At 37.0% G+C, this 22,032-nt stretch overlaps 1 pseudogene; it reads right to left on the bottom strand.

Moving 5' to 3' along the window:
• Positions 1 to 21,418: 21,418 nt before the first annotated feature.
• On the bottom strand, positions 21,419 to 21,807 carry LOC128861692 (histone H4-like; annotated as a pseudogene).
• Positions 21,808 to 22,032: the final 225 nt, after the last annotated feature.

Below are 22,032 nucleotides of genomic sequence, written 5' to 3'. Positions count from 1 at the left end.
AGAGAACCGGAAATATTAGATTTTAAAAAACCCCATACCAAAACCTTTTTCAGTTCAGTTATAATTAAATTAGTTTGTGGAAAAATAAATCCACTATTTTTGCGTCAAATTTCTGCGCGAATGGCTTAAAACTGTTTTTATGATCTTTAGCACCTGGGTGTTCCTACGACTACTAACAAACCGATCAACGTATTTCTGTGAGTTTATAATCATTTGCGACATTATCGACATTTTTTTAAACATCAAAAATGCCTGAATGGAATCGACCAAAATTGCACATCGTTAGATGTCACAGTATCGGCACCATAACCAACATTCACAATTGCAACGGCCTGGCCTACATTGTCGCTTTTATCAAAGAAAAACTGTAAAGTGCACCGAATTTTCCCTTTGTTGACTTCCATTGTTAACACCCTGCAACTCACAAATGAATGGAACAAACAAAAAGCCGCAAAGGAATTTTTTTAGTGTGAAATGTCGTCTTCACGACGAGCATATCCATCACTACACCCATCTACCGAGAAAATAATGGATTTATTTGCCTCCAAGCTACAGAGTTCGGCACTCGAAGTGTAACCAACTTCAGACCGCTCGATCAGCTGGTCAATTTGCGAACCTTGAGTTTTCTGACGAGAAAATTTTTCAAATTAAACAATTCGTAAACTCCCAAAACGATAGGGTTTATTTGACCGCCCGTTCATACGAGAATTTGAGTCATCGATTGGCCACCAGAAGGCAGCACCCGCCACAGATAAATGCTTGGGCCGCTGTAACCGCAGATGGGCGCCCTCCAATCGTTTTCATCGAACCTGGCGACAAAGTAAATGCGAAATATTATCATTATCGGGAAAGTTTTCTGGATGTTGGTTGGAAGCCGTGGGCAGACAATGGGCGTTTCGACAGGACTCGGCACCATCTTACAAAGCTCGAGTGAAACATGAATGGCTAAAAAACAACGTTCCGAACTTCATAACGTCCACACAATGACTCTGAAATTCACCAGACGCGAATCCGATGGATTATTTTCTTTTGAGAGCAAGGTCCGAATTAAAAGATTCACCAGTCTCGAGGAGCTGAAATAAGCCATTGTCCGCGAGTGGGCCAAAATACCATAGTCAAGGCAAAATGTGGTCATATCGAGCAAAAGTAAATTGATTCTTAATTTTGTATTATTTTCACACATTTTTTACTTTGAATTGATTAAAGGTAATTTTCCAAACTAAATGTATGGCCATTTTAATTAGTTACACTTCGAGTGCCGGACTCTGTATATAGCGATAACAGTAGCATAGCTATTTGAAATTCGTCTTATTTTGTCTTCAAAAACCATTTATATACAAAAAAAATATTTTGACGGTTCTGTGCTGTCTTAGACAGTAGAAATTCAACTTTAGCTACACCCTTTTTCGAACTCTTAGTTCCGCCACTGCTGCATCGCGCACTTAAGTTAATGTAAACCAACCGCCATTACACTCAAGAATCAAAAGACACAACAACGCAATTTATATAGCAGTCTGCAACACAAGTATCAGTAATACACAAAGAAAACCTTCATAACTGTTTGCAAGTTCAATACCTTGAAATTATTTGTTGGCGGAAAACTGGAGAAAAACTAGCGTAGGCTGGAGAAATTGTGGTGTCTAAACATATAAGAGTATATTAGATAAACAAAAAAATAAACATAATATTTCAAAATTCACAGTTTAGCTTTCACCGACAATCAAAGCCACGCACTTAGTATGGAGCGAAATTATTAAACCGCCCCGAGAATTGACTTAGATACCAATGCTTTGCACCAAAAATCAATCTCTGAAAGTGCCAGAACTCCTATCATAAAATCTATATGACGAGCGCGCCTCAGCCTCTTTCTTTCTTTCTCTTCTTAGGATAAAAGGAAAAATAAGCTTTTAAGCACATAAAAAGAGAAGGTTTTTTTGTTGCACGCACAGCAATTATGTTAGGAATATCTGACATACCAGCTGTTGAAGTAAACGCATGTTATTGATACTTCTGTTTGTTATATTCTGGAAAATGACATCGAAAAAAGTGACACCTGAGCACTGAACTGACTAAAGTTGAAATTTCAAACCTTGAGTCGAATAAATTTCCAAACATTTATTTTTATCTAAGGTCAGGCTGTGTGGTTATTAGTCCTTAGTATTGAGGTAATAAAATTACGTAAATAGAAATGTTCTAGCGCCTTTCAGTTCCCAGCCTGAATCTAAAGTCATGATTTTCATACGATCAACATATTCACTGCAACTTTTATTACTGCTTTAAGTGACACGGCAATGTTGTTTTTTTTTTGTGCCTTTGTGCCTTTTGCCTTTCCTTTTGTTCTGCCCTTCAATGACAACTCTCATAATACTCCAGCAGTAATCTGGGAGCACAGTGGGCTCCCGCCATATTGATTACACTTTCTGAATGCAACGGTATCTTGATGGAAGTGTTCACAGTATTCATCATTAACTGAAGCCATATCCGCGGAAAAACAGCTCAAATATATGTAAGTGAAAAAGTACGGTTTTAAGGATATGTTACTCCATTTTTCTAACAGTCATAAAACAACATTATTATTTCTTTGGAAAGTAAGTTGATTCCTTGTTACCAAAGAAAAGTATTGTGACGTCAATAAAAGCATTCCATGCTCGTTTTTCAACATCAGTTGATGGAAAAGGCGAATCAACAATTAGCATTTTAATGCTTCAAAAATGTTGTGATTGCGATGATGAAATGCTTAAGCGCTTTACAAAACTGTCTATAAGTTAATTATAAGATAAGTAAAGTCTTCCCTCGTCGAACAAAACTAATACTTTATAATACTCTAATTACGACAGTTCTATTTAATGGCGCCTTATGTCTGTGTCGCCATAAGCTCGTACAGCTCATCTTTCCATCGCCTACGATACTTGCCGGCGCTAATGCGCAAAGGTACAAAAATCTTCCGAAGAATATTTCTCTCAAACACTTCAAGGGACGTCTTACCGGATGTTGCCATCGTTCAAGCTTCTGCGCCATACGTTAGGACGGGCATGATGAGAGCCTTGTAGAGTGCTAGTTTTCTTCCTCGAGAGAGGACTTTACTATTCAATTGCTTGCTTTTTCCAAATTAGCACTTGTTGGCAAGGGTGATTTCCCGATAAGGCTTGTTATCGGCGTTAATGCTGGTTTCTAAATAAACGAAGTTTCTTACAACCTCGAAATCATAACTATCAACAGGGTGCCAATACGCGAGAGAGTTTGTTTGGTGGCAGGTCATAACCAGGCCCATTCGCTGTGCCTCTTTATCCAGTTTGGAAGAGGCAGAACTAACAGCGCGGGTGTTAAGACCGATGATATTAATATCATCAGCTTACGCCAACAATTGTACGTTCTTATACAAAAATATGTCTGAGAGATTAAGTTGTGCTCTCGCACGATCTTTTCTAGCTTCAAGTTAAATAATTCACACGACAGTGAGTCACCCTGTCTGAAACCTCGTTTGGTATTAAACGGTTCGGAGAGGTCCTTCCCAATTTCGACGGCGCTGCTGGTATGAGCAACGTCATTTTGCATAGCCATATTACTTTTGCAGGGATACCAAATTCAGATATCACGGCATATAGGCAACTCCTTTTCGTGCTGTTGAATGTAGCTTTAAAAGCGATGGAAAAATGGTATGGATCGATTCTCCTTTCATGGGTCTTCTCCAAGACTTGGAGTCTGGTGAATATCTAGTCGATTGTAGTATTTTCATGTCTAAAGCCACACTGATAAGGTCTAATCAGTAGGTTAAAGATGGGCTTCAGTCTTTCACACAATACTCGCTCGAACAATCACTAGAATAGTCACAGATTGCAGAATCACTCTTTATGGATTGGGCAGAGCACACTTAAATTTGAATAGGCAGACATACTTTCCTCCGACCATATTTCGCAACTAGCCCGTATTTATATTATTCGCAATTATTTTATTTTTCATATTTCTGCAAATTGTGATTTGTTATCACTCGTTTCATTTAATGCATTTCATGTGTGCTAATCTTTATATATATGTAAGTACTTATTGTACATATGTATATGTATATCAATTTTTTTTTTATTTTCCACAATCGCATTGGAAATTCTCTACACTCCAACTAAACGCATAAAGTAAATTGTGCATGTCCACATTTATGAATAAGTCAGAGCGTGCGTGTGGTATGCGCACCAATGATAAATTTCATATTGCAAATCCACTCGATGGTGCATTCGCTGCACTGCTGCACTCGTTTTCCGCAATATTTTCATATTTTTTACTTCCACTTTATCAACATATCGTTAATCTGCTTCACTGCCAACTGCACTTTTGTTAATCTTGTTTTTATTTAGCAACTGAGGAATTCTTTGTAATTCTTATTGATTGCTTTGAAGTGGATGAAAATGTTACTGTACGCCATGACACCACATGCCATCACAGTGTGCATGGTGGAACTTATCATACATATGTATGCATATACTTTCAGCTTTAAGGAGGCATACTTACTTACTTGCGCCCATAATAAAATGAAAGCACAGAAGAGGCGTATTAATTAGGACTCCCTTTATTGGATGCATTTTGTTTTGCTAAAATTACAAGCTAAAGCGAGAAAATCTACTTTTAATAATAATTCAATAAATATATTTAATGGGCACGAAATTATTTTCGGGATGATTAGCCGAGTTTATGGAAGATCCAGTTTCATGTAGACCCTTTTTTATGGCAGAAATACACTTGGCGGTTTGCCATTGCCTGCCTAGGAAGATCGCTATTAGAAAGAACTTTTTTTATTTATCATTTTATGTTTCATGCGCATTGTGTGCTTCGAACTCGGGGCAGTCGAATGATAGTCAGTGTTATTAATGAACAGATTTCGATCCCGATGTCCAGCACTCTTACCATCTCTTTCATGGTCTTCCTTGCGGGCGTGTAGTGTTTGGTTTCCCTATCATCACCAGTTTTGCCAAGCGGTTGTCGGTCATTCTGAGGACAAAATGCTTCCAATATCGTCTTCTTTTGCGGCTCCCTTTTACACAAAATTGTCACAGCGACAAAAACAAAATAAAGTATGAGGCTACGAAAAATATTTTGAATTGCACACAAATAAAAAGTAAATTGGGTCTTCCTGTAACGGCAAAACACATTTCGCACATTTTACGAAGTGATGAAAATATAAAATGGAAAAAACCAAAGTCCAAGCCAATGTTAAATGAACATCATAAAAAAGCTCGTTTGGAATTTGCCCGTAAGCACATTCATTGGACTACGGAATGGAGGAAAGTTGTGTTTTCAGACGAGAAGAAGTTCAATTTAGATGGCCCTGACTCATACTCATGTTATTGGCATGATCTACAAAAAAATAATGTACGCATGTCGAAGCGTAACCTTGGTGGTGGCAGTGTTATGGTGTGGGCAGCATTTTCGTCAGCTGGCAAGGCTCAACTGTTGCCTTTTGTTGCTTTCTTTATTCCATAATTGTCTGTTTTCTTTAAGAAAGCACGCACAACTCCTTCCGATCTTCCAATTTTTCGTCCAATTTCACGATTGGAATAGCCCTCCTCATGGTAAACACTGACCAATACCCGTTCCTCATCATTTAAGTATTTTGCCTTAGGCATTTTAGAAAATCTGAAGAAATTAGGTTAAAAAATTTAATTTAACTAAGAAATTTGAATGAATGTGTAAAAAAATTGTAAGAATTTACCAAAATATTCAGTTACAAACAATATTCACAAGTTAATCACTTTTAACTTCACTACTGCACTCTTTAACAAACTATGCGTTTATACGAATATGTAGCATTTTTAAGCACAATTTTAAATAGAGACCCGTTATTTTACAACAAAAAGCAATAGATAAGAAACAAATGCAACGATGGTTTACTGTTACCTTAACGAATAGTTTTGAAGAATATTTGTTGTTGTTATTGTTGTAATCTTAAAACACTTCTAAAGTAAACGAAAAAAATGCAATGCGTTTAAACGAAAATGTAGCACTGTATATTGAGTATTTCGCATATTTCTCTTATACTTTCATTTTTCGTAAGGTCTTGTAGAATATGACCTGTTATAGCTCTAAGAGTTCGCTTTTCGACAGTTGAAGTAGCACGTTCTGTAGATGTCATGTCCGCGCGTGTCTCAATGGCATACGTCATTAGTGGTCGAACGCAAGGTTTATAAGCCCTTACTTTGCCTTTTGTTCTCATTACTTTGTTTCGCCATACAACGTTTCGCCATACAACCAGAGACTCGAGCTGCTTTATGGCATTGACATCGAACTTCATCTATCAAGATTTTTGAAGATGTGATCTTTACTCTAAATAATTAAACTCCATAACTTGTCAAATACTTTTATCATATGCAGCAAGTTTACATCGTAATAGATGATGCTATATAGTAAGCGATTTCGCCTTTGGCACGGAAATAGTGCCAAGTATCTACTTGATGCCTTTTCAAACTCAAAAAGTAGCCTCATCCAATATGAGGTTAATTAATATTCAGCAGCACCTCTCGCCTTGACGAATACCAGTTGTAGGCAACTTGTAGATTTGTACTAATTGCCCATTTCATTTATCATAATTTACGTTGTGTTATTAGTTGCATTTATGCTCCTGTGCATTTTTTTCTCTCTGATACCTCTATTACGTGCTGGAACAAGACTCGATCGAATGCATTTCTGAGATCTACAAAGCAGAAGAACGCAGGATAATTGTATTTTACCGCTTTCTCAACTAACTATAAACGTTGCGTCAGTCGTTGATCAGTTCTTTCGAAATCTTTCCTGCTTTTCACTAATCCTTTGTTTATAATTCCTTCAGCTAAAATCTTAGTGAATAGTTTTTTAGCGCATTCAAAAGTGTTATCCCGCGATAATTGTCGGATTTTTTATCCCTTTTTTGAAAATTGGGATTGTAATACTTTCTTTCCATTCCTCTGGAACTTTGATTCCGCGCATTATTTTTGAACTTATATAGCTCAAGTGTTCTTTCCTTATGACAATATTTTAGCTTTTCATTATATATCTCGTCCTTGCCAGGGGATTTTCGGGTTTTCAATTTGGTGAAATTAGTGGAAATGGTTTCTGCTGTTTTAAGAAAATCGCTTAAAATGATAAGCAAACAAATTAACCTGAAAATGTTTTTGTCATCTTTTTACATCTTTCATAAAATTTTAATCTAAATTTTGGTATCGCTTGATGTTACATGCTACTGAATGTACTCAATCTGTAGTTGAAAGACTTAAAGCGCTTGAAAACTTAAAAGTTGACACTTAATACTTTTAAAGATGTTATGCAAATTTATATACTAAAATGTGACTATAAAAGATAACTTGAGTGTCAAATTAAAGCTACGAAATGCCGTCCTGAATGTACGCTGTAATCCGAAATACCTAGCAATTTACAGTGACGAGTTGTACGTTCACGGACGTGATAATTTCGAGCCCTGATCAATTCTAGTACAGTAACATTATGCTCGAAAATTCAAAGTATCATGCGCAGTCCGTTTTATTGTAGTAATGGCTTACTAATTAGCTTGCCAGTACTGTTTTAAAGCACATATGCTCATATTTATGTGCGTATGCATGCTTAAAGCATAGGCAGATAAAATTATTTTCTCAACGCCAATCAGCCAGCTGGCGGACGGGAGAACTATCTCCCACATTTTATTGAATGTAAACACTTGGACCCAATGAACTTATTTGCAATTGTAATTACTTTCTCAAATACAAGTATAGCTCAAAGAGAGCATTAATGTACTGTTCCTAACCAGCAGATGAATGCGCCAGCTGGTAGAGAATTTAGAACCATGCCAAATTAATACTGTTGGCATCGCGGGTATTAAGCCTAAAGATATGTTTATTGACATGAACAGCTATAGTACCTTCTTATCAATCAAATCTTTTATGCTATCCCGAACCAATAAAAAATAAACGGGAACCAACAAATTGGTTGCCTAACAAAAATGTCCTTCTGAGTGACACGAATTCAATCATTTTCTAGTCGTCTGGGTAAAGCTATTCTCTTGCTTTAGTCGCTGCTGTTCATTTTAACATATTCACGGTCATTACTTACTTACTTACTTATTTGGTCTGATCAAGGATCACAACCCGTTATTGGATTAAGGACGACTACAACAAGTCGCACCAGACGTCTCTGCATTGGGCGCGCCTTCTCCAATTTGCTACACCAAACGATGACGGTTACCGAAACATTTGAATTGATGAAAAAATTTTATGGCGATGGTTGTGTATCTCGTGCCAGAGTTCTTGAGTGGTTTATACGTTTCAGAGATGATTGTGAGGGCAAATCAGTAATCAACGAAATTTCCATCGAAATTTGTCAAAAATGAACCGAAATCGTCGTTGAAATTCATGGAATCGGAGTTGAATATCTCTAAAACATCGATTTATCGCATTTTAACTGATCATTTCGGCTTACGAAAGGTCCGTGCACGTTTCATTCCGCACAAGTTAACTGAAGGCCAAAAATTGTTCAGAGTTCAACATTCGAAATACCTCATTAAAGAGGCGAGAAACGACGAGAACTCCCTTTACAACATTTTAACTGGTGATCAAATGTGGTGTTTCCAACATTAACCTGAAACTAAGCGTCAAAGTGCCGAATGGAAAGCCCCAGACGAGCCACCACCCAAAAAATCGCGATTGGAGAAGTCAAAAATCAAATCAATCGCCATTTGCTTTTACGGTTCCAAGGTATTTGTCCACAAAGAGTTCGCGTCAAAGGAACAAACCGTCAAAGCAATCTTCTATCTTGGCGTTCTGAAGCGTTTGTTGCATCGCATTCATTGTATTCGCCCTCAACACCGCGAGGGAGGAAGCTGGCGCTTATTGCATGATAATGCACCATCTCATCAATCTACTCCTGTGACTGACTTTTTGACTAGAAATCGCATTTTAAACATCAATCATTCACCGTATTCACCTGATATGGCTCCCTGTGACTTCTACCTGAAGCACTCTTTCGAAAAGCTTTTAGATCACGTAAAACGGTGTATCGATACCAGAGGGAACTATGTATTTTGAATAAAAAAACACGAAGTTATCAGAACAAAGCTCCCGTCGTTTCTATTTTAGCTCAGTTTTGTTTATTTTGGACAAAACTTATAAAAATGCTCCGAATTTCATCAGCACTTCATTTTCATTCAGAATTTCTACAAAAAAATTTTACCTATTCAATTTTATTATAACAAAGTGCAAGTTACAAGTGCACCTAATTATCAAAGTGGCCAACATGACAACAATGCGTATTTACTAGGTACCTCCAGTCCATTTGTTGCGTGTTCCATTACAACCCAATAGTTGCCATACAAGTTTTATCGAACCGATACGAATTCGCGGCGAACTTATACGAATAAGGAATGAAAACAAACAAAATACTAAAATAAGGAGAGGATAAATGAAAATGAAAATGAAAATAAACAAGATAAAAGACGTTTGTGTGTGTGTTTTTTTGCTGCGAGTGTGAGCATAAATTATTAAACAAAAATGAGCTGCCTAGGTAGACGGCGATAATGAACTGTTGGCTTCATTTCGCATTCCAAGAGAGCGGCAGCCAATAAAACAACACAGCAAAAGAATCACTCCGTTACTTGAGCTATTGAAATATTGGGTAAGTTCAAGGGTTACCAGAAAAAGTTTTGGAATAATTTTGTTTTTATAATTAGTTACTCAAGAAATACATACATACATATGCTTGCGCAGCTGAACATAAGAGCTGGGACATTTATAGAAGAATTATGTGAATTGGTGTAAAATATTATCACAAATGTTAAAACTTTTGTGCACTTACAGGTATCACAGTTGCCAAGAAAATGTTGTCAAAAATCTGTTATTGGAAGTTGAAGACTTTAACAGAGCAACAAAAACTAAATGCGGAAACCGCAAAAGTAATTTTTCGATTTTCCCCACATATATTTTTTTTTTTAGATTTTAATAAAAAAAGGCTATTGCAATATGTACATTTATTATACAGGGTGGTCTATATGGAGATTATTTGCAAAAATTCAAAAAAATTAACAAAAATTGGTCATTTATTGGTTCATTCGAAAGAGCACAAACATTCGCATTATAAAGGGAAATACTCTTTCCAATAGGGTTTTTTTCACAGATCGCACGTGAGTACTGTCAAACTAAACGTAATTCTTTTCAGTATTCACTGACATTTCATCGTCGAAGACTTACGCCTGAACAACGTTTACAAATCGTACTATTCTATTATGAAATTCGACGCTCTGTGGAAAGTTTTCATCGCGTACTCAGGCCGACTTATAGTGCACAGCGATGAAGCCTATCTCTGGATTAATTGCTACATCAATAAGCAAAATTGCCGTATTTGGACTAAAAAGCCATCCAAAGCCATTCAAGAGTAGCCATTACATCTATCCAAATCGGCCCATATTTCTTCAAAGACGACGCTGGCGCCAATGTAACAATGAATGGCGTAAGCTATTGCACCATGATAAACAACTTTTTCATACCGGAAATGGAAGCCCGTAATCTCCACAACATTTGGTCCCTGCAAGATGGCGCTACTTGCCATTATCTCTCCTCTCGGACCAGTGGATTGGCTACCAAGATCGTTTGATATCACACCTTTGGACTTTAATTTGTGGGAGTATGCAGAGTCTAAATTGCTTTGTGGATAAATCGGCTTCGATTGAAGCATCGGAAGCTACTATTACTAAAGTTTTTCACGAAATACCATTTGAAGTCTTCTAGCGAGTCATTCAAAATTGGTGCTTACGGATGGCCGAATTACGGCCAAAGGAAAGGAATCGTCATTAAAAAATAAATGCCATGAATGGTTCTACGCAAAACTAATAAAGATTGCGAATCAATTTGAATTTTCGTTGTTTTATTTCAATTTAAAATCCGATACATATAAATTGATCACCCATTATTATGTGTATTTGGCACACAGTTTCATTCATGTAGCTGCCTCGGCCTGCTGTGCAGTAGCGCAACCTGTTAACCCAGTTTTCCAAGACCTTGCTGACAATTTCTGGCTCGTTATCGATCTTTGCTTTTGCACAAAATTTGCAATATTAAAGCCCAAGATTCTGGATATCCCCGAAAATAAATTTTACAAAGCATTTGTATTACGTCACTGCGACGTTTAAATGCAGTTTTGAAAATCAACCGCCATGTTGTTTTAACGACTCTTATCAAATCTCAAGCTTATGGCGTTGATGCTAAATTATCATGGCAAGTTAAGCGATTGAGTACACGACCAGTTCGGCTGAGAGTCAAAGGAAGGTACGTAAAAAAACAGCCAGATCGATCGCCAATTAACCAGAAAACCCGTACCATTTAATTTCCCATCGTGCCGAGCCTTACGCACATTTCAATTACAAGTTTTTTACATCAAAACTTTGACCCGAACCTATAGTGGCTTAGGAGCTCCGAGTTGATTCGTCGTGTTTTCTCACTCTGTTTGTTTCCTCACTCTGGGCTTCGCAGAGTTTGGTAGAAAATACTAATTTGATGCCGCAAAATCATATTAACGAGAGTTTATCCTATTGCAGCCCGCCCGGCCTTTCAAATTAAAACTGTGGTTTGTTAGTACCTCACGCACTACTTTTAGAAAGTCTTTAAATAACTGGAATTATACTTGTAGATTTATCATGGTTTTACTGTACTACAGTACTTCCTTTGTTCGATAACTACTAAACACTTTTTCTTTATCGTGCCTTCAAGTGTAGTTATATCAAATGCAGCCATTTATTGCATTTTTCAAGGAAACGGTTTATCAAAGTATAAAATAAGTATATATGAAGTGTATACCTATAGAGTGCACTTTACTACATTTAGTTGGTTAGATATATGTACATATATAATATAATATAATTTTTGATAAGAAAATAAGGCAAGTAATTGACTGTGCGGGTATGCACTTGAACGTTTAACTACTTCTAATTATATTTGCATCGTTTATTTTTTTTAATTCTCAAAAATCATTGAGATCGATATTTCAAAGTCAGTTGAGCACCGCATTACAAACAGCGTTACAGAAAATATATGCTGCATACTTTATTTATTTATTAATTTAAAATATACAAGTCGTCGACTACACTTCGTACCGAATAGTTGTGTTAATTATCGCTGCGTTACTTCTCTCTCAGAGTGTTCTTACTCTCCACGTGCTTAGTGCAATTGACTTTCCTATAATTTTCTTGTTGTGAAGTGCAAAAATACAAATAAAAGCCTGAAGTGTTGATTTCTAATGGAAAATAATATTCCGTTCCCCTCGGGGAACCGATTTGACATACTATCTGATAGTATGTCAATTCCCCCCAAATCGAAACGAAAAAAAACAACCAGTGCAAATAAAGACCTTTACCCATCCCTACCATCGCCAGTCACCAAAACTGTTAACCAAAATGATCCAAAATTCATCATTATAAAATCCTCTGACGAAAACAACAAAATTTCTAAGTATAGTGTGTTCGCTAAAAAGAAAGCCCTTGACGGTATAAGTACAGAGTACAGCTCCGTAAGCATTCTCAAGGACGGCAGTTTATTAGTACTTACAAAATCTAAAAAGGTGGCTGAAAAGTTCATGAAATGTAAGAATCTTGGTGGCTTATGCCCAATATCTGTGTCCCTCCACGAATCTCTCAACACGTGTAAAGGTACCATTTATACAAAGAAATTATTGAAGGCCTTAAATCGCAAGGAGTCGTAGATGCCTGCAAGTTTACCAAAAAAGTGAATGGAAATCCAATGCCAACAGGACGAATGGTTCTTACATTTGACCTTTATAAAGTCCCCCAAGATATCGACGTTGCATGGTATTCCCTAAAAGTAGAAGATCATTTCCCAACACCAATGCGTTGTCGTAATTGTCAGCTTCTCGGTCACACTACTAAAAAATGCAACAACAACACCACCTGTGAGGTCTGCAATCTCCCCCCTCATACCCCTGAACTATGAAAACGCAAAATGTGCGCCAACTGCTTTGGTCCACACCCCGCTTCAGCTAGAGACTGTCCTAAATACCTTGAGCAAAAACAAATATTGAAAATTAAAACACAAAATAAGTGTAACTTCAACGAAGCCAAGCGGCTATTCAAGCTACAAAACCCGTTTTCTCTCAATGGAAAACAAACGTATGCATCCGCAATAACCGAACCTTCCCCTGTTCTACTAACCAGTACAACCGCCGAAAATTTACCATCTCATCCTATCTCAAAAACAACAACTTCTGACACTTCTCAAAATACAGCAAATAACATAAACACGAATAAGCCACCCGCACTCCCTTTACCCAAGCACTCACTCAACTCAGAAGATAATACCACAACACACTTCGCATCTCTCTCCCCCAACTTTCTTAAAAATAACAAAAGCACTACAGTACAAGAATCATCATCTCTCGTAACACAGCCGAACACAACTAGCTCACTTACTCCAACATCTCACAGCATACCATCACATAACTTGAGCTCGTTTACAATAAACAATTCAGACATGAGTGCCCGGGCACTCACAGTGCATACGCCTCACCTCAGTGCAAACTCTTTTAATAACTCAATCGAAAATCCAATTGATCACACGATTACAAATACTATCAATTCCTCAGAAACTCTCTCTAATTACCAACTGCCTGATGACTACATGAATTATGTACATTATCAACTCCACTCTACATCAGTCTCTCAGGTTCAAGTTGATGATATAGAAATAGATCACGACGAGCCTACACTATGAGCTGTTTTCATTTAACAGCTTTTATAGTGAATTATATTTAAAATTATACATTATGATACTTAATATTCTACAATGGAATATTAAAGGATATCACAACAACTACCAAGATTTAGAACTCTTAATAAAAGATCGCAGACCCCACGTTATATGTATCCAGGAAACTCACCTTAAACACAATTACCTTCCACATCCACCAAAACAATACTCAGCGCATTTTCATAATTTCCCTCATATAACTAACGCTAAGCAAGGCTGTGGCATACTAGTGCACAATAGTATCCCACATAAAATCTTAAATATCACCTCTAACATCTCAGCAGTCGCCGTAGAAGTTAATCTTCAATATCCGGTAACCATTGTATCTATATACATTCCACCACTCCAAAAGTTTTCGGTCTCCGACTTGGAGGCAATCACCTCATCAATTAACACACCTGTAGTTCTAGCCGGAGATTACAATAGCTGGAGCCCCCTATGGGGCTCACCTAAAGCCAATCCCAGAGGTATAGTAATAGAAGACTTTATACTGAGTTCAAACCTATGTGTACTTAACAACAATAGCCCAACACACTTCTCTACACACAATACTTTCACACACGTAGACATAACTTTGTCGTCACCCCAATTACTCCCACTTACAACTTGGTACACGCTAAAAGATTTACACAACAGCGACCATTACCCAATAATCTGCTCGATTTCATTCCCTTCAAACAATTTTTACAAAAACCCTAAGCCAGCTAGATTCAATACAGCTAAGGCTAACTGGGATAAGTACCAAGTCGCTCTTATCTCCAACCATCTACCGGAATTTACGCAAAGGAACACTAATAAAGAAGTAGCGATTATCTCAAAAGCAATTAGAAATGCAGCAAATGTAGCTATACCAACAACCTTCCACCCATATAGATCAAGGCAAGTCCCATGGTGGAGTCCCGCTTTAAGCGATCTCCATAAAGAAAAAGTTAAAGCCTGGAGGGAATATCAACAAATAAGAACTCTAGATTCTTTGATTAATTTAAAAAAAAAGAACGCCCTTTTCAATAGGGAAAAGAAATCGGCCAAACGTAGAAGCTTTGAAAATTTTACGAAAGAAATTAGCCCCAACTCCGCAACAGCAACTATTTGGAAAAGAATAAAAACTCTCACAGGTACATATAACCCCACTAGCATTTTATCTATAAATATAAATAGTTCAAACATAACAAATAGAAGTGGCATATCTTTCGAATTCGCCCAACATTTTTCAAAATCTTCTGAAAATTCCAACTTCCCACCGCAATTCATCGCTTCTGCCAGAAACGTTACCACCATGCGCGCAAACGATAATACCGACAATCTAGCAAAACATCTCGAGACCGATATCAATTTCAGTGAACTGGAGTATGCTCTAAAATCGGTGAAAGGTACCACTCCGGGATTTGACAAAATCAATTACGAAATGCTAAAAAAAATACCGAAACCCACAAAGCTAAGACTACTCCAGCTCTACAACTCCATTTTCGACTCCGGAGTGATTCCACAAAGTTTTAAGACCGCCACAGTCATCCCAATAATCAAACCAAATAAAGAACCAAACGACTTAAGAAACTATAGGCCCATTTCACTAATTCCGTGCATGAGCAAAATCATGGAAAAAATAATCGCTACAAGGTTGATGTGGTATTTAAATACCAAAAAGCTATCTCCATTCCAAGTAGGATTTCAGTCCGGGAAAAGCACCTTAGATGCACTTCTCTTTCTCGATCACCACATATGTAAAAATCTCTCAAAAAAGAATCACATTTCTATCCTTTCCGTAGATTTTGCCAAAGCATTTGACAACATCGGTTGTCACGTGGTCTTGCAAAAACTACAGGAATGGCAAATCGGCCCAAAAATTTTTGAATATGTGAAATCATTTCTGACAAAGAGAAAATTTCGTTGTAAAACAAATGACACCTTTTCCAAAACATTCCCCCTCCACAACGGAATTCCCCAAGGCTCGCCATTGTCGGTCACACTTTTCTTGGTGGCATTCGACGACATAAGCAGACTTATGAGTAAACACCGTAACATCAAGCACTGCTTATATGCCGACGACCTTTACCTCATTTCCACCCAAACAAAAACCTCAGACATTGAAGAGTCTTTCAATAACGCCTTAAATGCCATACACAACTGGTCCCTACCATCGGGCGCCCTAATCTCCTTAAATAAATGCAAACATTTGCATATTTGCAAAAAACGAAATTGTAGGGAAATAAATCTCAAAAATAACAACTATACTATACCTAACGATAATAATATGAAAATATTAGGTGTAACATTTGATTCCAAATATAACTTTAAGTATCATTGTTCTAATATAAGGAACGCACTAGCTACCAGGCTGAATATTATAAAATATCTATCCTCAAAAAAAAGTTATGTGCATACTAACACCTTAATCGATATCACCAAACTAACAATTCTGAGCAAAATTGACTATGGATTACAAATCTATGGCTCCACCTCTAAAAATCACCTCAAGATGATCAAAGGCCCTTACCATTCTGCTGTGAGAAGAAGCCTAAGAGCATTTAGAACTACACCAATAAAGAACTTGCTAACCGAAGGGGGCTTTCAGACAATCGAATCCAGAATAAAATATCTCAGAAGCCGTATAATTTACAAACTCTACTCCTACTCACCAAACGTACTAAGTCGTGAAATCCAACTACTTAACAAACGAAAAACGGCCATAAAAAGAAAATCCGCCTTGTGTGAGATAAAAGAACTTGCAGAATTTCTCAAATTAAGTTTTTCCCCACCAAAACTTTCGCCAGCAAAAATCCCACCATGGGAACTTGACAGCAAGATATTTATCAATGAGTTGACACTCCACCACAAAGACAAGACATGTCAATCTAATTTTCAAAAGCTATACACTAGCATCGTTACTGCACTAAAGCAGGAAGGATGGAGCTTTCTGTTTACTGACGGGTCAAAACAAAAAGACGGTGTATCATTTGCTGTTACAGACGAGAATGGTCTAACACAGTCCCACGGATTACTACCACAATATGCAAACATATTTGACGCAGAACTACAGGGATTAATCTCGGCACTACAAATGGCCAAAGAAACCAACAAATGCTACGTGATATGTACAGACAGTAAATCGGTATTCCTAGCTTCCCAAAAATTTCACATAAGAGACAGCCCATTACAATCGGTGCAACAACTACTTATGAGCGCATCACCAAAAATAAAACTGATGTGGATCCCATCTCACTCAGGCAGTTAAAAGACTGTCTTCACGTCTTCATGCCATTTGATGTGAAGTCACTAAAAACCTATTACTCTAACGCTCTACGTAAACATCTTAATGAGGAATGGTCAACTTACACACATCCATACAAAGATATAAACCCTCTCGGTGCACAGATCAAACTTCCAACCAACACTTCAACATGGGCCAACAGATGCTTCATACGCCTCAGATTGGGGCACACACTTATAACGCATGAATATATTTTGCAATCGAAATCTCAACCCAAGTGCCACTTCTGCAACAATAACAACCTAACAATAAAGCATATTTTATCAGATTGCCCAAATCTTCACGCTCAACGCTCTCAAGCATTTCAAACACAGAACACACTCCCTAATAAGACAAATTGTTAACTTCCTTAAAGATATTGAAATGTTTCACTTAATTTAAACCTTTAGAAATAAGTATTATAACCATATGACTAAGCCGATAGCCTTGGTAGCTTGTGCTAAAAAGTTATTTTGTAATTTTAATTATAGATAACAAATAAATAATAATAATAATAATTTAAAATAGAGGGTGGGCCATATAGCGTTTGCTTTTTGAACCACCTATTTTTTTGAGAATGGTAACACAAATGACAAGTCAATTGTGTTCATAATTTACTTAAAGGTTTGACATTTACGAAATGGGACGCTATACGCTTGAACAAAATTGGAAAATATTGAAAACCTATTTCCAAAGTGGTGAGTCTTCTTCTTCTTCCGCGGTTACAGTAAATGGCGAGCGTTACCGTGACATGCTTAACGAGTTTTTGTTTCCAAAAATTGAAGAGGATGAGATGGACGACATTTGGTTTCAACAGGACGGTGCAAATTGTCACACTGCCAAAGTTACACTCGAATTTTTGGCTACCGTTTTTAAATTCCGATATCAATTGGCCGCCTCGGAGCTGTGATTTAAGCACGTTGGACTATTTTTTGTGGGGAGCCGTTAAGGACAAATGATATGCGAAACATCCAGAGACGATTGATGCTTTAAAACACGAAGTCGAAGTTGCCATTCATGAAATTGGAGCCCAAACATTCGAAAATGTGCTTAAAAATTGGGTTGATCGAATGGCCTACTGTAAAGCCAGTCGTGGCAGTCATTTGAACGATATTATTTTTCATTCATAAATGACAATGTTCAATCTTCAAAATAAAAAAAAAAAGTTTACATGGCCCACCCTACATTAAGATGTATCTGTAAGACTTTTTAGTCTTTTCTAATAAAGGGTCATTAAATTTCAAGGGCCGGTGTTGATTTTGAATAAAATACAATCTTTTTAGGAAATTATTGTCATTTCTCTTTATTATGATAATATTGCTATGGCTCAATTACGTAAGGAACAAAACATCAGCCAAAGGGCCGCCGCGGCCTCGGCGGCACACCTCCATCCGATGGTCCAAATTTTCGATGACGCTGAGGCATAATTGAGGTTCTATGCCGTTAATGTTTCGAATTATCTCATCCTTTAGCTCTTGAATTGTTGCTGGCTTATCGACGTACACCTTTTCTTTCAAATAACCCCAAAGAAAGAAGTCCAACGGTGATCGGTCCACATAATCTTGGCGGCCAATTGACATCGGCGCGACGTGAGATTATTCGGCCATCAAATTTTTCGCGCAAAAGAGCCATTGTTTCGTTAGCTGTGTGACAAGTGGCACCGTCCTGTTAAAAGCACATATCGTCCACATCCTTATCTTCCAATTCGGGCCATAAAAGGTTCGTTATCATCTCACGATAGCGAACACTATTCCCAGTAACTACCTGACCGGTCTCATTTTGGAAAAAATACGTCCCAATGATGCCGCCTGCCCATAAACCGCACCAAACAGTCACTCTTTGTGGGTGCATTGGTTTTTCGGCAATCATTTGGACTATCCTTCGCATAAATACGGCAATTCTGCTTATTGACGAATTGACGAATCCACTGAGGTGAAAATGTGCTTCATCACTGAAGAGTTCGCGATATGCATTTTGATTTGAACGCCCGTTTTCATAATAACCCTTTATAACTATAACGCATTGCTCGATTGCGTATCTTTCCATGTTTCAAATTGAATTAGTCTGAAATTGAAAAATGTCAAATGAAATGCAGAAAAAACCTTGACGTTTAGGTGTGGTTCACATTAAACATCGGCCCTTGAAATTTAAACACCCTTTATATGAACTGGGTGGAAGTTTGGAAAAATCGAAATCAATTATCTTTATACAATGCAAACTTGAAACTAATAATTTAAATAATGTTATTAAATATTTTAATTTAACCGAATAGTTTTTTATGTATAATTGAAATTAAATGAAGCTTAGAGGCAAATATAAATGTAGGAATAGTCAGACACATAGCGGGAACTTACAAACAAGGTGAGGAATGTATGGCCGAACATATTTATGTACAATACAATTTGCATGCATGTTTTAGAGAAATGTATGAGCAAATTTTGATGGTTCGTCCTGCCTTAACAGCGATTCACTCCCCTGTTTTTATACTGTTGCAATATTTACAACGATTGCCTGCGTTGTTGCAACATTAGACGCCCACATGTTGCACATGCTGCAAACAATGGCTCAATACAAGTACAAAGTACAATGGCAATAACAAATTGCCGTTGCAGCGATACTATCAGTAAGAGTAGCAGTATCAGCCGCTACTGTACGAGTAAGCGCTTGCAACATTCACGTCAGCGTAGAGTACTTGCATACATACAAATACGGCTACTAAGTGAATCAGTGAGTTAGTGGTGATATTGCATCTTGTTTATTGCCACCTTCGCTCCGTATTTGTTTCGGTATGTGTCTATGTAGGTTTATGTACCCACATTTGCACATATTTGATGAGCTGGTGAATGCATTTGCGGCATTTCGCACATTCGCTACATTTGAATGAAACTGAAATCAGGTTTGCAGGTCGTATAATCACAATCTTTATATGCACATACATACGTACATGCGGACCTACCTACATTCATACATATCCACATATGTGCTTACTTACCCACTTTAAGATACATGCTTACGTGCATAGGTATGCATTACATATAAGCCCATACACAGTTTTCTTTACACACATACGACATAATTGTGTTGTACATAATATACGTATATACATACATGCATACATACATTTTCTACATTTTTGCCACAGATTTCACAAAAAGATTGTTGAAGTGTTTATACTCAATTTCTTTGACAAGATTGCCGCACGATCGACCAAGCGATTGAGCTGCTTCACTTAGATTTGTTGGCAAATGTTACGTACTGGTGGTGTTGTAAGCGAGCATCAAATGTGGCTAACACACTTAGGAAGACATTTATGCAGCTACTATGTTAATTTATATATACATATATATGTAATATATATGTATGCATATAATTACATTTTTAAATACTTGAGAAGTTCTTAATTTATACTATTTTTGTTGATTGCAAAATTTGGTAAAAAGCCAGCAAATATCTTCTTTAAGGCGCTGTGAATGCAAATGTGTCTAATAAATTGATTAAATTTATCGCATAGGCATTGCACTCTGTATTTTTTTATGCATAAATGTAATATCTCAGTAAACAGAAATTTTCTGAAGCATACAAATGCGCAAAGTAGTTTTATAAAAGCCTTATATCACCAATATATTCGTTTGGTGGGTTGAAAACTGTTAAGCCAATAAAACTGCAACTGATACACAACAACACATACACACGTCGCATGACACATAAAAATCAATCAAGAATTACATATCAAATTGAAGATCTGCCCAATTTTACTGATGGCAATCAAACAGGATCATAAACTGTCAATATTATTTAACCATCATGAGCACGAACATTTATTACTAGGTTGCATGTGAACTCACTGCAATTTGGTTTCACACCTGCAGTCTTTATTTCAAAATCGGCGGCTTTTTATTGCTATGCGTTATGTTCTAATTACAAACTGGTTATTTTAATTTACGCAATAGAGAAGCTTACCTTAAGAAAGTGATCGGTGTACATTACGCCAAATATGTATATTTACATACGTAATTATGTATGTATTAAAACTTTTTTGCATGTGGATCACTATTAAGAAGAAGAATTTAATCTCGATAATATATCGAAATCAACATCTCATTAAAAAGGGTTAAATAAATAAAATAAATAAATAATAACAAAATGTCCATGCGGAGTAACTTCTTATAATTGCAGTGTGTGCTTTCATATTTTTTCCATGGACTAAAGGTCCCTGCTTCATGATTGAATTATAAATGTTATGACAAACTCTTTCCGGGCAGCAACTCTCTCAGGGGTATGTAAACGCCTGCCGAGAAACCAACAGGATCGGTAAAAATCATTTTATAATTATTTTATTTTTACCTTCAAATTGTAATCGTAAGTTCGAACGATAAAATTAATAGCAAATATGTAATTGTGAATTTTTTATGTTTTTTAAATATGTACGCAAGAAATTATTTAACCGCCGAAACCGTATAGAGTACGGCCTTGTCTCTTTAAAGCGTACACAACATCCATAGCTGTAACTGTTTTCCTTTTGGCATGTTCAGTATAGGTACCTGCATCACGGATAACATTCCCCAAAAATACTTTTAAAACAACACGAGTTTCAAATCAGATATCCGTTTTACACCACCACGACGAGCTAAACGTCGAATAGCTAGCTGGTTTAGTGACACCTTGGATGTTATCACGTAAAACTTTGCGATGGCGTTTGGCACCACCTTTTCCCAAACCTTTACCACCTTTGCCACGACCAGCCATTTTTTGATATTTACTATTTGCACAAGTAAGAATTTAACACTTTAACATTTTAACACTCCACTAGGATTTTGCGCAGTACAAGTGCATCTTTGCGAAGTGTTTAACCAAAACTTTTTCTCAACGTTGTTCTACAAAAAAGGTACGCATAGTTTTATACCGCCTCCGAACTACGAGAGAAGCTCTTTCATGGCAGAAACAAGCTTTTAGGAAAAAAACGTATGTTGGTATCTACGAGCAATTTATGTTTAAGCCGTGAGTCTAAGTATTGCAAATATGCCA

The sequence above is a fragment of the Anastrepha ludens genome, chromosome 4 (assembly GCF_028408465.1).
Source record: "Anastrepha ludens isolate Willacy chromosome 4, idAnaLude1.1, whole genome shotgun sequence".
Taxonomy (NCBI): domain Eukaryota; kingdom Metazoa; phylum Arthropoda; class Insecta; order Diptera; family Tephritidae; genus Anastrepha; species Anastrepha ludens.
The sequence above is the reverse complement of the archived record's forward strand: the minus strand, read 5'-3'. Positions and strand labels throughout refer to the sequence as shown.